Raw genomic sequence first — 18,641 nt, forward strand, 5'->3', positions numbered from 1 at the left:
ATACAGAGTACATCATGCCAAATGCCAGGCTGGATGAAGCACAAGCTGGAATCAAGATTTCCAGAAGAAATATCAATAGCCTCAGATATGCAGATGACACCACTCTTAAGGCAGAAAGTGAAGAGGAACTGAAGAGCCTCTTGATGAAGGTGAAAGAGAAGAGTGCAAAGCCAGCTTAAAACTTAACATTCGGAAACTAAGATCATGACATCTGGTCCCATCATTTTATGGCAAATAGATAGGGAAACAATGGAAACAGTGACAGACTTTATTTTGGGGGGCTCCAAAATTACTGCAGAAGATGACTGCAGTCATGAAATTAAAAGACACTGGCTCCTTAGAAGAAAATTTATGACAAACCTAGACAGCGTATTAAAAAACAGAAATATCACTTTGCTAACAAAGGTTCATATAGTCAAAACTCTGGTTTTTCCAGTAGTCATGTGCTGAGTTTCTCTGTCGTGTCCAACTCTTTGTGGCCCCATGGACTGTATCCCACCAGGCTCCCTGTCCATGGAATTCTCTAGGCAAGAATACTGGAGTGGGTTGCCATTTCCTTCTCCAAGTAGTCATGTATATGCTAACTGTACCATACAGAAGGCTGAGTGCCAAAGAAGAATTAATGTTTTCAAACTGTGTTGTTGGAGAAGACCTGAGAATCCCCTGGACTGCAAGGATATCAAACCAGTCAATCCTAAAGGAAATCAATCCTAAATATTCATTGGAAGGATTGATGCTGAAGCTGAAGCTCCAGTTCTTTGGAGCTAACTTATTGGAAAAGACAATGATGCTGAGAAAGATTGAAGACAGGAGGAGAAGAGGATGACAGAGGACAAGATGGTTGGATGGCATCATTGACTCAATGGACATGAGTTTGAACAAAGATGGCAAAGGACAGGGAAGCCTGGCATGCTGCAGTCCATTGGGTTGCAAAGATCTGGACATGACACAGCAACTGAAAAACAACAACAGTGGTTTTATTCCTAACTCTTTAATAAATTTCCATAAGTTGTCCATAGTGAATGTATCAGTTTGCATTCCCACCAAACTTCACACCCTCTTCATCATTTATTGTTTGCAGACTTTTTGATAATGGTCATTCTGACTGTTGTGAGATGATACCTCACGGTTCTGATTTTCATTTCTTTAATAATGAGCGATGTTGAGCATCTTTTTGTGTGTTTATTAGCCATCTGTATGTATTCTTTGGATAAATGTCTGTTAGGGTCTTCTGCCCACTTTCTGATTGGGTTGTTTGTTGTACAAGCTGCATGAGCTACTTGTATATTTTGGAGATTAATTATTTGTCAAGGGAGGCAAAAATACACAACAGAAAAAAGACAGTCTCTTCAACAAATGATGCTGGAAAAACCAGTCAACTGTGTTTAAAATAATTAAATTAGTACACTTTCTAACACTATGCATAAAAAATAAACTCAAAATAGATTAAAAACCTAAATGTAAAACCAGAAACTATAAAACTCTTAGAGGAAATCATAGGCAGAACACTCTCTGTTGTAAGTTACAGCAAGATCCTCTACAACCCACCTCCTAGAATAATGGAAATAAAAACAAAAATAAACAAATAGGACCTAATTAAATTTAAAAACTTTTGCACAATGAAGGAAACTATAAGCAAGGTGAAAAGACAGCTCTCAGAATGGGAGAAAATAATAGCAAACTAGACAACTGACAAAGGTCAAATTGGTATCCACCATTTCTCAGTTATCTCAAAGCTTTTCTTTAGCTTCTTTGCTTGAATTAGAGCTTTTGATTATGTGTTTTGGCTTCTCTCTCCACCCCTGCTTCTTCATTTTTGCTTTGAGTATTGTTATAAACATATCTGATATATATATAGTATATTTTAATCACTTGCAATAGTTATTCTTGCTTTATACTCACATTGTTCTGTCTTTGGCCAATAGGAAAAATCTTGTTTGGCTCTTATGTCACCTTGATATGACTCCCACTAGTCTTGCACCAAGTCACTTGCTTCCTGGAATAACATAGTGGCTGAAACAGTAACCTACTGTTCTTTTAAGTAGAACTAGTTTTCAAGACTACCTTCTGAGTCTTAAGTGGGGTCATTGCTACTATATTATTTTTGTTTCTAGATCTTTTCAGTGATAGATTTTTATATTGATATTTCTAATTCAAATGTAGCATTATAGAAATTATTTTTCAAATTTTCTTTTTTTTGACATTTTTATTAGGGTATAGTTGGTTTAAAATGTTTTGTTAGTTACAGGTGTACAGTAAAGTGAATTGTTATACATATATATACTCATTTTTAGATTATTTTCCCTTATAGACCTTTATGGAGTATTGAGTAGAATTCCGTATGGTATATAGTAAATCCTTATTGGTGGTGGTTGTGGTGTAGTCGTTAAGTCATGTCTGACTCTTGAGACACTAGGCTCCTCTGTCCATGGGATTCTCCAGGCAAGAATACTAGAGTGATTTGCCATTTCCTTCTCAGGGGATCTTCCTGACCCAGGAATCAAACCCGAGTCTCCAGCATTTTAGACAGATACTTTACCAACTGAGCTATCCTTATTATCTATTTAAATTTCTTCATTTTATATCTGTATCTCTTTTGTCTGAGATTGAAAAGGTGAGTTCTAAATAATGCAATAAGTTCTTTAAAACTACTCAATCTATATATGGGACTGTGATTATCACCCTAAGGGTGACACACTGCCCCCTTCCTCTGGCTACTTTTGACAAAGAAGGAAGTCATCTTGTGTTGATATATGATGGCAGGGATTCAGTTCAGTTCAATCGCTCAGTCATGTCCAACTCTTTGCGACCCCATGAATCACAGCACACCAGGCTTCCCTGTCCATCACCAACTCCCAGAGTTCACTCAAACTCGTGTCCATCGAGTCAGTGATGCCATCCAGCCGTCTCAACCTCTGTCATCCCCTTCTCCTCCTGCCCCCAGTCCCTCCCAGCATCAGGGTCTTTTCCAATGAGTCTGACAGAATGTGGTCCACTGGAGAAGGGAATGGCAAACCACTTCAGTATTCTTTCCTTGAGAAGCCCATGAACAGTATGAAAGAGCAAAATGATAGGATGCTGAAAGAGGAACTCCCCAGGTCGGTAAGTGCCCAATATGCTACTGGAGATCAGTGGAGAAATAACTCCAGAAAGAATGAAGGAATGGCAGGGATTACTTCCGGTTACTTAACTTCAAAAAGGTCAAGGATGATAAAACCCCTGAAAAACAGCATACATTTTAAACATTTACATTTTGCTCAGCCTAAAATGCTAACATCACATCTGTAAAGAAGCACATAGAAGCAGAGAGGGGTACCAGAAAGTTAAGGAAACAATTTTCAGAGCCTCTCACTTGCAGTGGTTCCTTGATAGGGTCTCAGAGTACTCTAGCAATCCAGAAATATATTCACATGGTCACGTATCCCTTTTTAAACTAACTGTAGTAAACTATTTTAACTGAAACTGATGAAGATCTCTTCTCCTTCTACTCTGGCTTTGACTTTACGCACACAATTCCCTTTATCTTTGGCAGCTTTGAAGTGGCTACAGACATTTGGGGATCCAACCAAAGGGATTTTTTTAATGTGGATGTGATTGGCTTTTGTTTAGTGGATTATATGTGTGTGGTTTGTTATCATTATCACGTACAGTTAAGTTGTTGCTTGCAGTCCAGTATAGGCGCAGCTTCTTATGGTTCTCCACAGTGTTCACTGTACCTGCTCACCTGCATCTAGAAGAGATGTTGCATTCTGATATAAGTATGCCCTGTGCCCATCTCTACAATTAAATAAGTAGGAGTGAAGATTCAAAGCTAGTCTATGGAAAAATCTTCCAGTCATGGTATTGTTCAAGTTGTAATTGACTTATTTGGTTTTATGGATTCTAAGTCAAAAACCAAAGTTCTATCCTCGGAAGAAATTTCTTAGTAATGCAACATATACAATTTTAAATTCTACTAGTAGTGTGTGTGTGTGTGTGTGTGTGTGTTTTGATGGTACTTGTAAAACTAAAATATATCAAAATCCTTGTGTTTGAGAGACTGAATATAGTGGTATTTAAATATCTGGTGTATTTGGGTATGAAATAGCATGCTTCATGCTTAAAAATTATTAATGATAAAAAACAAAATTTTTTACCATGCCAAAGGGAAGATTAAATTATTTTCCTGTCCTCTTTCATGGAAAATTTTTACAAAATTCTTGTCAAATGAAGAAAGAAAAAATACAGTAGAGGTATACCAGGTACTTAAACTAAAAACAGATTTGCTGGTATTTGTCAATGCATTGAAATTTTGAGTTTTTGTTATCACTTTCATTTTAAGTAAATATTATTTCATACTTAATTTTGTATATTATTTTCCTAAAGATCTCATACTCTCAGTTGTATAATATCATATTCTATAAAACCTGGATCTTTCTTCATAAAGAAAGAAATAGTAAGCTCTGTGTATTAGTCTAGTGACAGATGATAGTGGTTTGTACTTGTTTGGTGAGAACAAAGGCATGGGTGATTAAAAGATAGGTGGTAGATAAAATATACTATATTCTGGAAGCTAGATTCAATAATGTCACGAAACACATATTAAAGGAAAATTTTTATGTAATCCAAAATCTCCTATTTGGGGGGGGGGGTGGGAGGCATTGCCTGGTATGTCAGATGGTAAAGAATCTGCTTGTAATGCTGGAGACGTGGATCTGATCCCTGGGTTGGGAAAATCACCTGGAGAAGGGAATGGCTACCCACTCCAATATTCTTTCCTGGAGAATCCCATGGACAAAGGAGCCTGGTGGGCTACAGTCCACGGGTCGCAAAGAGTCAGACACGACTGAGCGACTGTGTGTTCAGTGATCCCATTTTTTACACATCATTATTTTTCCTCATACGATTAACCACTTTATACACATTATATTTTTCATTCCTAAAAATCTTTGTAAATTATTTTGGTTAGACATAATTGTCCTTGAATTATAGGTAAAAAGACAAAGTTTTGGAGACTTACTCTCAAAGTTGTTGAGCTTAGTGTTATCAGTGTAATCATGACCGTTTCTTTTCCATGCTGAGCTGTTCTATAGTTATTTATTCAGAGCTGTCATACAGTAGTTAAATTTCTCAATAAATAAATAAACAAATAAATGAATAAATAAATGAAGGTCTCTAAAAAGCAAGAAGAGGAATAGCTGAGGCTGGAAACTTTGTGGTCTAAACTGAAAACTTCCAGGCAAGAATACTGGAGTGGGTTGCCATTTCCTTCTCCAGAGGATCTTCCCGACCCAGGGATCGAACCCAGGTCTCCCACATTGCAGGCAGACGCTTTAACCTCTGCACCACCAGGGAAACCCTATGTATATATATGTGTATATATACATATATGTGTAACCCTATGTGTATATATATATATATATAAACTTTAAACTATATACATATAAAACTATATATGTATAAACTTTAAACTATATACATATAAAACTATATATGTATAAACTTATATATATATATATATATATAATGAAAAACAATTATTTTACCATTGGATTTCAAGCAAATAGTTTTAAGTTCATATATATATGTATATAAACTTTATATAAAAGTTTATATATATAAATGTAGCTTATATATATATAAAACATATATATATAAACATATATAACATATATATGTAAATATATATCATATATATTTTAAAAACATATATATACATAAGTTTATATATATATAAACTTAAAACTTTTTGCTTGAAATCCAATGGTAAAATAATTGTTTTTCATTACAGGCAGATTTCTCCTTTTACCAAGATAAAAAATCAAAATACAAATATACAATATAAAAATCTAATCCTTAATATTTTAGTTATTTGTTGATCTAAATCAACAAAATTTTATTTTCTAATATGCAGTCAGTGTCAATTGCCAGAGGTGAAGCATGCTTTTGATATTTCCCTTTAAATTTCCTCTGTTAGACTTGGTCACTGAAAATCACTTGAAATTGTGATTTATACAACTGATCATGGTTCTGTACATTATTATCCTGTTATTTATATTTCTCTCATCAAGCACTCTCCACTCTCCCTCTCTGCCCTACCTCTTTCAAATATGTGTTCAATTTCCTTTTCTAAGCACTAGTCCTAGAACCATATCATTTAAAGATTTAATTGAGTTGGGAGTCAAAGGCCAGAGCAATTCTAGATCAGTATTTAAGTTGGAGCACTGTGCCAATAATTGATTTATTATAAGAAATGGTACTGGGGTTTCAATAGGCTGTACACTGATTTCCAAACCCCTGGTGACTCAATATAGGAACAGAGAATAAGGCAGTGGTGTGCCTTGCTTTGCCCTCATGGTGCATGGATGGAATGTTTGTAAAGCATGTCTCTTGTTGAATACAATAGAAGAGTGGTTTCCAGAAAAGAAAAACTTACAATAATTTATTTTGTAAAGTAGATAATTTGTTTATGAAATACCTAACCATCCAGAAATGCTGGACTGGAAGAAGCACAAGGTGGAATCAAGATTTCTGGGAGAAATATCAATAACCTCAGATATGCAGATGATGCCACCCTTATGGCAGAAAGTGAAGAGGAACTAAAAAGCCTCTTGATGAGAGTGAAAGAGGAGAGTGAAAAAGTTGGCTTAAAACTCAACATTCAGAAAACAAAGATCATGGCATCTGATCCCATCACTTCATGGGAAATAGATGGGGAAACAGTGGACACTGTGTCAGACTTGATTTTGTTGGCCTCCAAAATCACTGCAGATGGTGAGTGCAGCCATGAAATTAAAAGATGCTTACTCCTTGGAAGAAAAGTTATGACCAACCTAGATAGCATATTGAAAAGCAGAGACATTAGTCAAGGCTAGTCAAGGCTACAGTTTTTCCAGTGGTCATGTATGGATGCAAGAGTTGGAGTGTGAAGAAAGCTGAGTGCCGAAGAATTGATGATGTTGAACTGTGGTGTTGGAGAAGACTCTTGAGAGTCTCTTGGACTGTGAGAAGATCCAACCAGTCCATTCTAAAGATCACCCCTCGGTGTTCATTGGAAGGAATGATGCTAAAGCTCAAACTCTAATACTTTGGCCACCTCATGTGAAGAGTTGACTCACTGGAAAAGACTGTGATGCTGGGAGGGATTGGGGGCAGGAGGAGAAGGGGACAACAGAGGATGAGATGGTTGGATGGCATGACCGACTCAATGGACGTGAGTTTGAGTGCACTCTGGGAGATGGTGATAGACAGGGAGGCCTGGCGTGCTGCAATTCATGGGGTCTCAAGGAGTCAGACACGACTGAGCAACTGAACTGAACTGAACTGAACTGAACATTCATGAAGGGAACATTTCATGCAAAGATGGGCTCAATAAAGAACAGAAACAGTATGGACCTAACAGAAGCAGAAGATATTACAAAGAGGTGGCAAGAATACACAGAACTATACAAAAAAGATCTTCACGACCAAGATAATCACAAAGGTGTGATCGCTCACTATCACCTTGAGCCAGACATCCTGGAATATGAAGTCAAGTGGGCCTTAGGAAGCATCACTACAAACAAAGCTAGTGGAGGTGATGGAATTCCAGTTGAGCTATTTCAAATCCTAAAAGATGATGCTGTGAAAGTGCTGCACTCAGTATGTCAGTAAATTTGGGAAACTCAGCAGTGGTCGCAGGTCTGAAAAAGGTCAGTTTTCATTCCAGTCCCAAAGAAAGGCAATGCCAAAGAATGCTCAAACTGCTGCACAGTTGCACTCATCTCACATGCTAGTAAAGTAATGCTCAAAAATTCTCCAAGCCAAGCTCCAGTAATATGTGAACTGTGAAATTCCAGATGTTCAAGCTGGTTTTAGAAAAGGCAGAGGAACCAGAGACCAAATTGCCAACATCTGCTGTATCACCAAAAAAGCAAGATAATTCAAGAAAAACATTTATTTCTGCTTTATTGACTATGCCAAAGACTTTGTGTGGATCACAATAAACTGTGGAAAATTCTGAAAGAGATGGGAATACCAGACCACCTGACCTTCCTCTTGAGAAACTTATATGCAGGTCAGGAAGCAGCTGTTAGAATTGGACATGGAGTAACAGACTGGTTCCAAATAAGAAAAAGAGTACATCAAGGCTGTATATTGTCATCCTGCTCATTTAACTTACTTGCAGAGTACATCATGAGAAACACTGGGCTGGAGGAAGCACAAGCTGGAATTAAGGTAGCTGGGAGAAATATCAATCACCTCAGATATGCAGATGACACCACCCTTATGGCAGAAAGTGAAGAAGAACTAAAGAGCCTCTTAATGAAAGTGAAAGAGGAGAGTGAAAAATTTGGCTTAAAGCTCAACATTCAGAAAACAGAAATCATGGCATCAGGTCCCATCACTTCTTGGGAAATAGATGGGGAAACAGTGGAAACCATGGCTGACTTTATTTTTGGGGGCTCCAAAATCACTGCAGATGGTGATTGCAGCCATGAAATTAAAAGACGCTTACTCCTTGGAAGGAAAGTTATGACCAACCTAGACAGCATATTAAAAAGCAGAGACATAACTTTGCCAACAAAGATCCGTCTAGACAAGGCTATGGTTTTTCCATTAATCACATATAGATGAGAGAGTTGGACTATAAAGAAAATGAGCACCGAAGAATTGACACTTTTGAACTGTGGTGTTGGAGAAGACTCTTGAGTGTTCCTTGGACTGCAAGGAGATCCAACCAGTCCATCATAAGAGAGATCAGTCCTGGGTAATCATTGGAAGTACTGATGTTGAAACTGAAACTCCAATACTTTGGCCACCTGATGTGAAGAGCTGACTCATTTGAAAAGACCCTGATGCTGGGAAAGATGAGGGCAGGAGGAGAAGGGGACGACAATGGATGAGATGGTTGGATGCCATCACCGACTCAATGGACATGAGTTTGGGTAGACTCCTGCAGTTAGTGATGGACGGGGAGGTCTGGCTTGCTGCGGTTCATGGAGTCGCAAAGAGCTGGACATGACTGAGCAACTGAACTGAACTCAACTGAATTAACCATCCACTCATATTTTTTGCCGTATATTTCAAAACTGTATATCCTATATCCCTCTGCCTCTTCAGAATCTAATTTCCATACTTAATCACTCTTTCTAGCAACCTTAATTTCTTCATTTCCCTACTTTCTTTTCTATTGAAAGGCTTTATGTATCACTCAAACCTGGTACATTACTCCATTTTCACTGCTACTTTCTTTGGCTAGACTGCCACTTTCTTTTCCTGGAATACTGTAATTACATTTGAGCTGGTTTTTATGCTTACACCTTTCCCCTAACTGTGGCCGGCTTGATTGTTGTTAGATCGTATCCTCTACATACCTTTTTAAACATGACTTTTCATTACAGTGAACCTGAAATCCCAAATCTTAGTAACTCATCTCAAGTTACTCTTCCTTTTATTCCTTGCACTCTACATTGTCTCTTTTCAGTTCCTCTGATGAATTATTCCCCCTGTATTATGTCACCAGATTAGTCTGCTCTCATATCTCAAAGTTTTGTTTAATTGTCTTGTGTTCAAAGAAGCCTGAAATGATAAATCATATTGGGTTATATAACTCTCTGTTATTTAATAACACTTTGTATTTTTCCTAACACCTTGTTTTTAGATTATATATACATTACTATTGTGGTTAGATAATTGAAAATTTGGTTGTATAATGTCGACCACAATAGCTAAAATAAAAGCTCAAAGTGAGCAGGCCTTGCATCTATCTTGCTTAACACTACATCTCCAGAATTTCACAATTCCTTTTGTGCAGTTAAGAGTTGAATGTGTTTAATAGTTTAATAGTTGACCTGTAAGTTTGTTCTTAGCAGTAGGTTTTTGAAAACTGCCGTTTATCAGAAAAAGGAATAGAAAACTATTAAACTCTTTACATTTCAGAAAGGAGCAAGGCAAGAATGTCTACTCTCTAAATAAAAAAAAAAGAGTTGAATGTGTTTATTGAATGAAAAAAGAAATAAATCATATCATTTCAAAACAGAAGGCTGTTGATGATATCCTTTTCAAAATTCTCTTACACCTTGACTTCTATTGAGCTGAATCTTCCAAAATTTGCTTCTGTTTGTTTCTCTTTATCTTTTTAATCTATTTGTTTTCCATAGCCTTTAAATAGATAATTTTTGTTTCTGATAGTTTGTTTTCTGATTTTCTGAAGATTAGGACTTGGCTTCCTTTTTCTATCCAGTTTACACCCTATCACAGAACTCCCCATTTTAGTTCCCTCAATTACCATGAAATTTATTGGAAAAAGATAATTGTACTTGTTCTGTGATTCAGCCACTTACTTAACACTTGAATCTTCACAGTCAAACAAATATTCATTAAACTAAAGTTAGATATATTTAAGATCGGGACTCTCCTTTAATTTGAAGCAACCAATCGCAATTTTTCAAATGGTTAAACAAAAATTTAATGTTGTTAATTTCCATCTCATTGTAGTTTCTGTACACATACACATACACACACAGTCATAATATTTAAATATATTTATTATGACCCCCTGGGTGTCTTGTTATTTTAACCAGTTCTTACTTGCTATGATTTTATGTTTTTTCACCACTCTTTTCATTTGCCTTTTTCTCTCGTTCTTCTGATATAGGGTAACTCTTGTGGAAAATAACATTATTCCAGACCTGTTCTTTCCAATTTTATATTTGCTACCAATAACTACACGTCTAATTTTATTAATCACAATCAAGAAAGCTTCATTGTCTGAAACTGTGATATATATTTTCTATATATTTTCAATTGGTTATACATTTATTAAGGGCTTTATCAATTTTTCCATATGTAGATAGAATAATCTCAAACATAATTCTATGCCTAATATATTATCTTTTTTAAGCTATTTTGTTATAATCTCACTCTTGTCTTCAGATAATGGAATGATAATTTGATGTAATTATAATTAGTTCTTAGATGCAATTACTCAGCAAAATTTGCTTACTCTTGTATATGGTGGGAAACAACTACACGAATTACATGGTAGAGACATACCGGTGTACAAGCTAGGTTTTGAAGAGGCAGAGGAGCAAGACATCAAATTGCCAACATTCACTGAATCATGAAAAAAGAAATTTCCAGAAAAACATGTGCTTCATTAACTACACTAAAGCCTTTGACTGTGTGGATCACAAAAATTGTGGAAAATCTTAAAGAGATGGAAATACTAGACCACCTCACCTGTCTCCTGAGAAACCTATATGCAGGTCAAGAAGCAAAATAACCAGACATGGAACAACTGACTGGTTCAAAATTGGGCAAGAAGTATGACAAGGCTTTATATTGTTACCTTACATCATGAGAAATGCTGGACAGGATGAATCATAAACTGAAATCAAGATTGCTGGGAGAAATATTAACAATCTCAAATATGCAGATAATAATCACTCTAAGGGCAGAAAATGAAGAGGAACTAAAGAAGCCCCTTGATGAGGGTGAAAGGAGAGTACAGAAGCTGGCTTAAAAACTTAGCATTCATAAAACTAATAACATGGCATCTGGTCCCATCACTTCATGGCATATAGGAGGAGAAAAAGTGGAATCAGTGATAGATTTTATTTTCTTGGACTCCAGAATCACTGTGGACAGTGACTTAAGCCATGAAATTAAAATATGTTTGCTCCTTGGAAAAAAAACTATGACAAACGAAGAGAGCATATTAAAGAGCTGAGACACCACTTTGCCAACGAAGCTTTGTATAATCAAAGGTATGGTTTTTCCAGTAGTCATGAACAGATGTGAGAGTTGGGCCATAAAGAAGGTTGGTCACCAAAGAATTGGTGTTTTGACTTGTAGTGCTGCAGAAGACTTTTGAGAGTCTCTTGAACTTCAAGGAGATCAAACCAGTCAATCCTAAAGGAAATCAACCCTGAGTATCCATTGGAAGGAATGTTGCTGAAGCTGAAGCTGAAGCTCCAATACTTTGGCCACCTGATGGGAAAAACAGACTCATTGGAAAAGACTCTAATGCTGGGAAAGATTGAAGGCAAGAGGAGAAAGCAGTGGTAGAGGAAGTGTTGATTAGGTAGCATCACTGACTCAATGGACAATTTAAACAAACTCTGGCAGATTGTGGAGGACAGAAGAGCTTAGAGTGCTACAGTCTATGAGGCCTCAAAGAGTGGGACCCAACTTAGTGACTGAACAACAAGAAAAACAGCAACAACAACATACCAATATTTTATTTATGTATACTTGTATTTTCCAAATTTTTTTGTTCTTTCAATCTGACACTTGGAAATTTTTCTTCCCTTTGATAGAGCTTCCCTGCTTGTTTACTTTGTAGTCACAAAATACCTCATGCTATACTTATCTACAGACTCTTTCATATATAGTGTTTGTTATATTTGTTTATTTTCACTATAAAATGTAACCAAATACTTCAAGTTATATAAGGAGACTAGCAATAAATAATGCAATCACAAAAGAATCTTAGCCAGAGCCTTTCATGAAGAAAATAAAATATATAAGGAGATGATGTACATATATATGAAAATTTAACAAAAGCTGAGCAGGTACTCAACAGCGTAGCCCAATCTCTATGAAACTGTAGCTCTGAAGAAGAAATTAACAGTGTTGACCTTAGAGCCACACTGTCCAAGTCAAATCTAACTTAAAATTTTCCCATCCAGGATTGTGATATAGATGAGAAGAGTTAGTGTATGTAAATTACTTACAGTATTGAATGGCACAGACTATTCAGTTATTACTCTACTACCAGGCACATGGAGAACATGAAATAAGTATTGTTAAATGACTAAATCAAAGAATGAATAGAAATTGACACGATTATGAGGTGAGAACATTTTAGAGAAGGAAAGTCTTCCTTGTTCATCATCATTCTACACTCAATTATAATTTTTATAATAGAACTATAATGTCTAGAAAGAGCATGAATCACAGATATCTTATAAATTAAACTTCAAGTATCTAATTTTATGGTATCAGAAATCATGTGCAGAATAAAATCATTAATTTTACTTAAAAATGCCTTTCAAAAAATTTTAAACATTTAATTAAGCCAATTCTACTTTTAATATTATGAAATGTTCCCCAGTTCCTTTTGGCAACTGATACTACAGTCAGCTATGCTTTCTAAATCGAGCTTCAACATGCTTCTACATTATTAATGCTAAAATTGTGCCTTAGGGAAATGCATAAAGATGTTACAGTAAAAGTAAAGATTGTTTAGTCAGCTGTTTATAAGTACATCTGGTGTACAGACTAAATAAATCCTAAAGCCTGAAGCAGCATAATGAAAATAGAAACACTTGGATGAAAAAATGTCCATTTTTGTATATATATTTATCCAAAAACTATTTCTAGACAGAATAATTTACAGGACATTCCTCCAAAGTATTTTCTAGGTTTTCTCATTTCAAAATTAAAATGTTACTTATTTTTTTCTTGTTTTCTGAGCTTTTTCTAGGGAAGTTTGTGTACATTATTTTTTTAAAGAAAATAAAATGTGAGATTTTAAATAATAAAGTTCAGTGTTATCACTTCCCTTAGGTACTAGAAAAAATTGTATATTCTTTGCATGTTAATGGAATTGTTAATGAATTTATTTTACTGAATATATTCATTGCTTATTAATGTGGTGCATATCAGGAGATATAAAAAAGTATATACCATATTTTTTGAATACTGGTGTTTTAGACTCTCAAAGAATGTCCAGTAAATTTAGCATAACCATGTGATTTTTTGTTTGTTTGTTTTTGTTCAAATTATGACAGTATTTAAAGTAAAAACCAGCATGATTCAAAATTCTGCTAGAAGAATAGATATTCTAGACCATATGGGGTAATTGGCCAATAAATATATTTGAGTTAAAATAATACTACTTCAGAAGTGTACACTAATTTAGGTTACTAACATGGTTAAATGGCTCCATGCTAATTAAGCAAATCTCAAGGTCATATGGGACTTGCAGAAATATCTTGGCTAACTCCCTGTAGGATGTTTGGAATATTCTGTGCCACTCAGTATTGTAAGTAATTTACATATTCTAACTCTTCTTATCCATATCACAATCTTGGATGGGGAAATTTTAAGTTAGATTTTACTTGGACAGTGTGGCTCTAAGGTCAACACTATTAATTTCTTCTTCAGAGCTACAGTTTTGTAGGGATTTGGCTAAACCGTTGAGTACCTGCTTAGGTGTTAAGGAGCTGAATGAGAATGTACTTACACTTGTCATAGAACAACACTTAAATCATGTTTTTACCTTATGTGGACTACATGGAATCATGTAAAGAGTTATGTCTCTTTTGGGGGTTATGTTTAGATTATTCAAATGACTTGAATTTGGGTATCAACACCCACAGAACTGAGATTTCAAATGAGCCTGATGGTGCAGCAAATTCTGTTTGGATGAGACAACAAGTCCAGATGCAAATGCATAGCTATAGCAGCTGTGGTTTCTGTGCAGACATATTGCTGATCTGTTTTAAAATCATCAAACCCCAAGCCTAGTGCTCATAAATTAATTATGTTTGGAACTCTTATAGAGGCAAAGAAAAAACTTAAAGCAAAATGAAACAACAAAACTAAGTTGTTCTACAGAACATTCTCTTCTTAACTAGAAACTTACAGATAAAATGCTTATTCAGATGATATTTAGGTTGTGTGTGGACTATAAAGAAATGAATAAAGGTTCGATAAAGCCCCCACAGTAAAATATATTTGGATCATTGGTAGGTACTCAGCCCTTAGTCATACACTTTGAGAGGCAGGGATCCCTGAAAGATTGCATTCTTTAAAACTGGAATAACAGCTTTCTTATCCATTCATCTGCTGATGGACATCTAGGTTGCTTCCATGTCCTGGTTATTATAAACAGTGCTGTGATGAACATTGGGGTACACATGTCTCTTTCACTTCTAGTTTCCTCGGTGTGTATGCCCAGCAGTGGGATTGTTGGGTCATAAGGCAGTTCTATTTGCAATTTTTTTAAAGAATCTCCACACTGTTCTCCATAGTGGCTGTACTAGTTTGCATTCCCACCAACAGTGTAAGAGGGTTCCCTTTTCTCCACACTCTCTCCAGCATTTATTGCTTGTAGACTTTTGGATCGTTGCCATTCTGACTGGTGTGAAATGGTACCTCATTGTGGTTTTGATTTGCATTTCTCTGATAATGAGTGATGTTGAGCATCTTTTCATGTGTTTGTTAGCCATCTGTATGTCTTCTTTGGAGAAATGTCTATTTATTTCTTTGGCCCATTTTTTGATTGGGTCGTTTACTTTTCTGGAATTGAGCTGCAGGAGTTGCTTGTATATTTTTTGAGATCAGTTGTTTGTCAGTTGCTTCATTTGCTATTTTCTCCCATTCAGAAGGCTGTCTTTTCACCTTACTTATAGTTTCCTTTTTTTGTGCAGAAGCTTTTAATTTTGATTAGATCCCATTTGTTTATTTTTGCTTTCATTTCCAGTATTCTGGGAGGTGGATCATAGAGGATCCTGCTGTGATTTATGTCGGAGATGTCCATGAGCAGACGAATGGATAAGAAAGCTGTGGTACATATACACAATGGAGTATTACTCAGCCATTAAAAAGAATACATTTGAATCAATTCTAATGAGGTGGGTGACACTGGAGCCGATTATACGGAGTGAAGTAAGCCAGAAATACTAACACATATATATGGAATTTAGAAAGATGGTAATGATAACCCTGTATGCGAGACAGCAAAAGAGACACAGATGTTTAGAACGGACTTTTGGACTCTGTGGGAGAGGGAGAGGGTGGGATGATTTGGGAGAATGGCATTGAAACATGTATACTATAATGTAAGAAATGAATGGCCAGTCTATGTTCGATACAAGATACAGGATGCTTGGGGCTGGTGCACCGGGATGATCCAGAGAGATGATATGGGGTGGGAGATGGGAGGGGGGTTCAGGATTGGGAACTCATGTACACCCATGGCTGATTCACATCAGTCATTGTATGACAAAACCAATGCAGTATTGTAAAACAAAATAAAGTAAAAAGTTAAAAAAAAAAAAAAACTGGAATAACAGGACATATTCCCAGGGAACAAATACCTTTCATTGTTGAATACTACAATGAGAGCTTTGTGAATTGAAGAATAATATATTTGCTAGAAAGGTTTTTGATCCCGTTAGGACTTATTCATAGAGGTCCAAGTCAAAGGGTTTATATGTGTGTGTTTTAACTCTGTGTTATGATTTTTGATGGCCATTTCTCTTTGTCTGGCCATCATTTGGTTTAGACCTGCCACCATTTTGTTAGAACTTGATTTTCTTTCCCTGTGCCTTGAGACCAGGTCTCGCAGGAACACTTATCTAGACCATCTCTAACTCCTGACACTGAGGAAAAATGGAAAAAAGACTTGAAGCTAGATCTTGCACTGTGTCTATCTAAATATGTCTTGGTATGTCTTTGTCCCTGGGTAATATTTTTGAGGTTAATTTGTAAATGAGCTTTATTTATTTGGCTTAAAAAAAGGTAAGCACTTACAAATCAAATAATTCTAAATTAAATAATAAATTCCAGGTTCATGTGAACTGGGAAATATTCAATATTAAATACCTGATATTAATGTTTGTTTGTTGACCTATCTAATATGGACATGTCTTAGAGTAATTAATATTCAGTTCAGTTCAGTTCAGTTCAGTCGCTCACGTCGTGTCCGACTCTTTGCGACCCATGAATCGCAGCATACCGGGCCTCCCTGTCCATCACCAACTCCTGGAGTTTACTCAGACTCAGGTCCATAGAGTCAGTGATGCCATCCAGCCATCTCATCCTCGGTCATCCCCTTCTCCTCCTGCCCCCAATCCCTCCCAGCATCAGAGTCTTTTCCAATGAGTCAACTCTTCCCATGAGGTGGACAAAGTATTGGAGTTTCAGCTTTAGCATCATTCCTTCCAAAAAAATTCCAGGGCTGATCTCCTTCAGAATGGACTGGTTGGATCTCCTTGCAGTCCAAGGGACTCTCAAGGGTCTTCTCTAGCATCACAGTTCAAAAGCATCAATTCTTCGGCGCTCAGCCTTCTTCACAGTCCGACATTCACATCCATCCATGACCACAGGAAAAACCATAGCCTTGACTAGACGGACCTTAGTCAGCAAAGTAATGTCTCTGCTTTTCAATATGCTATTTAGGTTGGTCATAACTTTTCTTCCAAGGAGTAAGCGTCTTTTAATTTCATGGCTGCAGTCACCATCTGCAGTGATTTTGGAGCCCCCCAAAATAAAGTTGACACTGTTTCCACTGTTTCCCCATTAAGTAGAATATTCTCATTATACCTAGGTTTAATATAAGTTAAATATTACATCTGTTACAAGTTTGTCAACAAGGAAATTACCTCAAGTGAAGAAACTTCTAAAAAATGTAAATGAGATATAGGCTTTTATATAAACTCTATTAAGAATAATTATTCTTTAGAAATATTTGTCTAAAATAGTTTCTCCAGATTGGTGTAACTTAAATTTCTAAGGGGTGTGCTAAGTGTTGGAAGTCTATTGAATATTTAGGTCATTTCCAAATAAAATAAGATTTTGAAACATTTACTACTAAACACTAATTTTCTTTTACAGAGAAACTAAAGAGATTTGGGACTATAAATGAATAATATTTGGTGCCATCCTAAAATGTTCTAAGAAAGCAAGGGTTTTAGAAATTATCACTGGTATTTATACTCACCAATCTATAAACTGCTAATATTAAAGTTAGTTCTTGGTTGCTAAAGGAAAGTAGGAAGTGTGTTTTCAGTTAAAAAAAAAAAAAGTATGAAAAATACTAAAAAGAGTTATGCATGATCAGGATTTTCTAAAATTGGATTACAATTAGTTAAATAAATTGATTTTGTTAGGAATGACACAGCCATAAGAAAACTGGTTAGAGCCAATTAGGTCCCAGATGGCGGAGTTGACTTTCACTAGACCTTGAGCCTTGGTATTTACTCCCATTGTGACATGTCAACAAGCCATCCAGTCCCATCACTTCATGGGAAATAGATAGGGAAACAGTGGAAACAGTGTCAGACTTTATTTTTTGGGGCTCCAAAATCACTGCAGATGGTGACTGCAGCCATGAAATTAAAAGACGCTTACTCCTTGGAAGAAAAGTTATGACCAACTTATATAGTATATTCAAAAGCAGAGCCATTACTTTGCTGACTAAGGTCCGTCTAGTCAAGGCTATGTTTTTTCCTGTGGTCATGTATGGATGTGAGAGTTGGACTGTGAAGAAGGCTGAGCACCAAAGAGTTGATGCTTTTGAAATGTGGTGTTGGAGAAGACTCTTGAGAGTCCCTTGGACTGCAAGGAGATCCAACCAGTTCATTCTGAAGGAGATCAGCCCTGGGATTTCTTTGGAAGGAATGATGCTAAAGCTGAAACTCCAATACTTTGTCCACCTCATGGGAAGAGTTGACTCATTGGAAAAGACTCGGATGCTGGGAGGGATTGGGGGCAGGAGGAGAAGGGGACGACCGAGGATGAGATGGTTGGATGGCATCACTGACTCGACGGTCATGAGTCTGAGTGAACTCTGGGAGTTGGTGTTGGACAGGGAGGCCTGGCATGCTGCAATTCACGGAGTCGCAAAGAGTTGGACATGACTGAGCGACTGAACTGAAAATGATACA

Source organism: Capra hircus, chromosome 11 (genome assembly GCF_001704415.2).
Source record: "Capra hircus breed San Clemente chromosome 11, ASM170441v1, whole genome shotgun sequence".
Lineage (NCBI taxonomy): Eukaryota > Metazoa > Chordata > Mammalia > Artiodactyla > Bovidae > Capra > Capra hircus.